The following is a 6,929-nucleotide window of genomic DNA, read 5'->3' as shown; positions in this document are numbered from 1 at the left end:
CTTCATTCTCATCTACTCCTATTATCAGTAGGTTTGGTCTTCTCATTGTGTCCTGGATTTCCTGGATGTTTTGAGTTAGGGTCCATTTGTGTTTTGCATTTTCTTTGATTGTTGTGCTGATATTTTCTATGGAATCCTCTGCTTGGGTTTTCTTTATTGTGTCTACTTCCCTTTTTAGGTCTAGTATGGTTTTGTTAATTTCCATCACCTGTTTGGATGTGTTTTCCTGTTTTTCTATAAGGACTTGTAACTCTTTAGCAGTGTTCTCCTGTATTTCTTTAAGTGAGTTATTAAAGTCCTTCTTGATGTCCTCTACCANCATCATGAGATATGCTTTTATATCCGGGTCTAGCTTTTCGGGTGTGTTGGGGTGNNCAGGACTGGGTGAGGTGGGAGTGCTGCATTCTGATGATGGTGAGTGGTCTTGGTTTCTATTAGTAAGATTCTTATGTTTGCCTTTCGCCATCTGGTAATCTCTGGAGTAGAGATTGTTCCTTTTGTGATTCTGTTAGCCTCTATCAGCAGACATGGGAGTCTAGCTCTCTCCTCTGATTTTCAGTGGTCAGAGCACTCTCTGCAGGCGAGCTCTCCTCTTATAGGAAATATGCACAGATATCTGGAGTTCGGACCTGCCTCCTGGCAGAAGATGAAGGCCCAAAACAGGACCTGTCCCAGAAGCTGTGTTGCTTTGGCCTGTCACAGAAGCTGTTTCCTTCTGTAGTCCACATTCTCACCTGCACAGACTAGTCTTGGAGGGATCCAGGAACCAAGTTGGCTCCCCCAGTTGCCCTGGTAAAGCTCTTCCGGGCATTGCAGACACTTCTCCTCTGGCAGGGAAGGTGCCTGGATGTCTGGAGCCCGAAAAGGCGTCTGTCTCAGAAGCTGTCCTCTAGGGACCTTGGGGTTGTCCGCTGACTCTGTGCCCATGTGACCTGGTTCTGGCAATGAGCGGAAGCGACTTGTGACCCTGGTCAGGCTGAGTTCCTGCTTCCCTAATGCTGTCTCAGGTCCCTTGTGATTGGATTGGAACAGAAGTTGTGTTCCACTCACTGGTGGTCCTAAGATCGCTTGGAGAGTCCTCTAGGGGGCCTTGGGGGTGTCCACAGATTCCACGCTCAAGGTGACCTCGTGCTGGCGCTGACAGGAAGGGACTTGTGCTCATGTCACATTTTAGGATCTATAAGAAGACAGCAGTGGCTGTGTGGAATGAAAGGGATGATATAATGAAAGAAATGATACAAAAATCAGATGACATAAGAGTTACAGAGACAAAGATTGGAGCTGAGACAAAAGGATGGACCATCTAGAGATTGCCATACCCAGGGATCCATCCCATAATCAGCCTCCAAACACTGACACCATTGCACATACTAGCAAGATTTTGCTGAAAGGACCCTGATATAGCTGTCCCTTGCGAGGCTCTGCAGGGGCCTAGCAAACACAGAAGTGGATGCTCACAGTCAGTTATTGGGTGGATCACAGTGTCCCCAATGGAGGAGCTAGAGAAAGTACCCAAGGAGCTAAAGGGATCTGCAACCCTAAAGGTGGAACAACAATATGAACTAATCAGTACCCCCTGAGCTCCTGTCTCTAGCTGCATATGTAGCAGAAGATGGTCTAGTCGGCCATCAGTGGAAAGCGAGGCACATTGGTCTTGCAAACTTTATGTGCCTCAGTACAGGGGAATGCCAGGGCCAAGAAGTGGGAGTAGGGAGGGGAGGGGAGTGTGGGGGGAGGGTTTGTGGGACTTTTGGGTTAGCATTGGAAATGTAAATGAGGAAAGTACCTAATTAAAAAAAGGAAAAAATAAAATGGAGATACAAAAAAAAAGAGTAGTAAATAGATGCAAGTGAATTTTGTCCTAAATATAGAGAGAAGGCACTGAAGCACTTTAAGTAACGTAGTGATATGCTTTATGCCTTAGAAACATTAGTCTGTTATATATGTGACATAATGAGATGGGAGAAAGGGAAGAGATTAAAACTGTGGTCAAGTATTAGTGATGAAAATATGAGCTAGAAGAATGGCTAGAAAAAAATTCTGAGAAGTTATAATGATATTTTTATGAGAAAAGTAGATTTTTTTCTTCCCTCAGTAACTAAGATACAGAACTTGTGAGGACAGAATATCAGCTTCCCTCACCATGATGTTTGAATTCTGCCTTTTACTAAGTACTGGGACTACATTAAGATCCTAGAATGTTCAATCCAGTGTCGATTAAACTGCTGGTTGGATGTATTAATACTTACTCGTATAACATTATAATCTACTAATATATGATGATTTTGAACTATTTACTAAGTAGATTATGGTAAATAATGGTACAGATTATTTATTAATTTGAATGTGAACTCATTCACATTCATATTTTTAAGATTATATTAATAAAACTATGATATACTATTTATTAATGTTTTTATTGGATATTTTATGTATTTACATTTCAAATATTAACCCCTTTTCCAGTTTCCCCTCTGGAACCCTCCTATCCCACACCCCTGCTTCTATGAGGGTACTCCCCCATCCACCCACCCACTCCTGCTTCCTGGCCCTGGCATTCCCCTATACTCAGGCATAGAACCTTCACAGGACCAAGGGCCTCTCCTCCCATTGATGACCGACTAGGTCATCCTCTGCTACATATGCAGCTGGAGCCATGGGTACCCCCTGTGTACTCTTTGGTTGGTGGTTTAGTCTCAGGGAACTCTGGGGGTACTGGTTAGTTCATATTGTTGTTCTTCCTATGGGGTTGCAAACCCCTTCAGCTCCTTCACTCCTTTCTCTAACTCCTTCATTGGGGACCCTGTGCTCCGTCCAATGGATGATTGTGAACATCCACATCTGTATTTGCCAGGCTCTGTCAGAGCCTCTCAGGAGACAGCTTTAACAGGCTCCTGTTACCAAGCACTTCTTGGCATTCACAATAGTGTCTGGGTTTGGTGTCTGAATATGGGATGGATCCCCTTATTAATGATTTTATGTTTAACCTATTATAGTAGTCTACAAGTATTCAGATTATATTAAGTATCACTCAAAGAATCAAGAATGTATGAGACATTATTCAGGTTATGGAAAACACCAAGCATTAAACATTGACACAGCATTTATTACTTACATAATGTGTAAAACAACAATATATTCATTCTTTGTAAATTTGAAAGTTGATTAGATACAGCTAATAAGTTTTTATTCAGGATTCTGATTATATAACAATATAGTCTTAACTAGCTAGATATCATCATTTTATCTTTTTTGCAAGGCTGGGCAGAGTCAAACACCTGCTGGTTTGAGCAACTGAATGCTGGATCTTGGTATAGCCTTCAACATATGGTCATTCTACATGGAAGTATAAGCATAAATGCTTTTATTATTAGGGCAAGACTCATAGAATGAGGAACCAATGGGGCAGCAGCAGAAACTCTCACTCAGAAGTCACATCTATATTATGTTTGCTGAAGCAGTCACAATATGCCCTACCCCCACCCAGGCTCAAGGTTATGATATTAGACTTTAACTCTTAATGGGAAGAATAACTAAGCATTTATAAACACTATTTATTATCACTAAAGATATAATTTTAAAACTAATTACCTATGTAACTAATTGTATCTTAGCTAGATAATAGCAAAAGGGTGACAGCACTGCAGAGAATTATGTGTATTTTATAAATATATATCTGTAATTGGAAACACTTCCATTTTAGGAGACACACATTATCCATTTTCTAGCACCATTTCTGTGATACTGTCTTCATCTGAATTTGTAGTTCCATAGGAAAGCAGATGATTATCTAGCTACCCAGATAACCAAAATGACTGGGATAGTTACTTGTGTAATCATCTGAGAACAAAGCATTAATTCAATTCAATAAGTTAATAGAGGATATTTGGCTTAAGATTTTTCTCATAATCTATTAGTCTAGTCAATATCAGTAAACATAATAGCAGCTTGCATTCTCTTATTTATTTAAAGTAAAGGAAGCATTATTTTTCTGGATATTTTTTTACTAACAAATACATATAATTATTTTAAGAAAATAATTTTGTGAAGTGAGTTTTAATAAACAGAACCAAATGTTTCAGCCAGCTCCATAAAAAGAGACAAGGTTATTTAATCAGCAGCTCTCCCTGTCCTGCCTATTAATTTATGGTTGAGAAAAGATAAATGAGTTTTTTCTTCTGAAGTTTCTAAAAAATAAATAAAAACATAATTAAAAATATCAACTAACTGGATCTCCACCCCTCCCTGAGCTCCCAGGGACTAAACCACCAACCAAAGAGTACACATTGAGGGGACCTATGGCTCCAACCGCATATGTAGCAGAGGATGGCTTTATCTGGAATCAACAGGAGGAGAAGCCACCTCTTAGGAAAAGTTGACACTTTTACAGGATGGGATCCTTAAGGATGGCTAAGAGATAGTAGAGAGTGTTGAAATCCATGGAGAATGCTTTATGTGTCAGGCAAATATATTTGCTACTTCCTCAGAATGCACACATACTAACAATAAGAAGATGCTTCTGGGGGGTCATTGCAAATACCAAGTTACTGCCTCTTTTGAACCTTACAACAGAAATTGTTGTGAACTAAGAAGGCAATTCATATTAACATATTAAATATAAGATGTGCTAGTACATAGGAAGTTGATTAATTATGCTGCATTTTGAGATCTGGAGAAAGCTATTTGTTATTTGGCATTCAGGCTAAAACAAATGAAAATGATGGCAGCTACTTTATCTTCTGCATATTTAATCTAATTCAAATTTTGGCCTCTTTGGAGATAATTTTCAGGTATATAACACAGCTTTAACCTTAAACACCAGGATAAACAATGTTGTAAATCAAAAGAATAGATGAAGCCACCAATAACACTAGCCATTTGTATAGCTATTTATATTACCTCTTATGAGTATCAACAAATATAAATTTTATCCTTTTTAAATTTTAGCCACAAAAGAAATCCAGCTATCTTTGAGACGGAGCCATTTCAATCAGCATTGAGACAGTTTCAGTCTAAGGCATCTCAATAGAAGAACAGAACTTACACAGTCACACATGAACATAGATTTAAACTTCTGCCCTTTTCTTTAGCCTGGAACCTAGAGTCAGGGCATTGTATTTTTTCTTTTTTTGAGAAACTTCCAAGAGACTTTAAGTGACCCATAGAAATGGACTCCTTTCTACATCTTACTGAAGTCTGCTGGTACCATAGCCTCTCTGATGGGTTGAAGTTTCTCCAGTCCCTGTATGCTGAGATGAGCATTATCATCTTGAACTTGGCTGGGTGTGGAGCTAATTTGCATTGGTGGTAGGGGCAGTTGCAAAGCAGCTCCTTAAGGCCTTGCATGTAAGAGGGAAGTGAGCCAGCCTATCATTTCATTTTATTCCTGAGCTGTGATTTATTCAATATGTCTGGAGACTTTTTAAAATGAACTGAAGGTTTCAATAAAGGCCTTGCCTTTAAGATATATAACCCGTGATTAAAAATAACCCCCAGCTCGAAGCAGAAGAATGACCTTTGCAAAGGCAGTAATGGGATATTTTGATTCCTTTTACCATACTGAAATATTCTATTTAATGGTGCAAACACAGTAAAGGAAAAATGGATGTCATTTAAAGAGACCTCAATCAGTACTGGGTGTGGTTCAGAGGTGTGAGTTTTTATGTCTTTGAAATAAATATATACATATACAGAACACCTGGATTATTTCAGTGAAATGAAGAGGTGTGGTTTTGATGGTCATGCATGATAACATGTTTATGCACCTACATCTTGATGAAGAACCAACACTTGTGAGAAAATTGTGTGTTGTCATGAGATTATCTCAATGTGTATTCTCTTTTGGGAATTACTCTGAAGGCATTAATGTCAACATTTTCCAAATCATTATATTTCAACTAAAAGAAGCTTTGAAATTAAAAACTCACAGTCATTTGACTTTCAACCAGACAGATTTCCTCTTTGATGAAAGACCAAGGACTTTTCTTTTATCTTTTTGGGACACGTGGGCTATTCAGATCTGTAATATTGCTGTGAGGGATGACTTGATGGTCTGTTAAAAGACCAAGTGGCATTTTGTTAGAAATGCTTACATACTATGCAGGGGATGTGATCAATTCAATAACAGATTATTTGTAACTCCGTGTTTTATCTGTAATTGGTAATTTAAAAGTCATGGTGTATATAGTTGCTATAGTATATATTTTCTTTCTAAAACAAAAGTTATTTTTTTTTTACCAGTACCAGCTTTTTATATAAAGTGTTTTGATGGAGGGTAGACTGAAGTGAAGAAGCAGCTTTCCTCAGCTTCCTGACATAAATTATGTCTCCAACTATTTCAAAGGGGAAAAGAAAGAGAAAGGCTGTGAAGGGACTCAGGGTGGGAGTTAAGAGCACTTGAGACAGATGTGTTACAGGAGTTGCTTTGAAGACCCAAATCCATCCATAGCAATTGCCTAGCAGTGGGGGAAATTGGAAGGCCTGATTCCTTCTCTGGGATCAGGTGTGAGGGACTAGGTGCCAGGCAGTAAACTCACTTGTGAACCGAGTTTAGAAGGGCATCCTGTGTTTGCTAATGCCTCTGCTTCTTTTTCAACTGCCTGACTACCTCTGTTGGGCAGGAGTCCCTGCCTGCTGCTAAAATGCCAAGCGACACAACAAATGATCTGCCTGTGTTTTCCTGTTAGTCTTGTGTAGTGGGGATTTTGTTGATGGATTAGACCCCAGAAAGTATCAGAAAAGGGAATTGTTTCACTCTGTCTGAATTCTCATAGCACTTGGTATGGTAGTTCTGTCTAGCTGAGCAATTATTGTGCTGTATTGTAATTATTTGTGTCTGTTTCTCTCAGTAGACTGTGAATACTTTGAGGTCAGGGTCATTGCCTTATTTATCCAGGTTCTAGTACACTTTGGTGCACATGGCAAAAATT

Source organism: Mus caroli, chromosome X (genome assembly GCF_900094665.2).
Source record: "Mus caroli chromosome X, CAROLI_EIJ_v1.1, whole genome shotgun sequence".
In the NCBI taxonomy this organism is placed as follows: Eukaryota; Metazoa; Chordata; class Mammalia; order Rodentia; family Muridae; genus Mus; species Mus caroli.
This window is presented reverse-complemented; position numbering follows the sequence as displayed.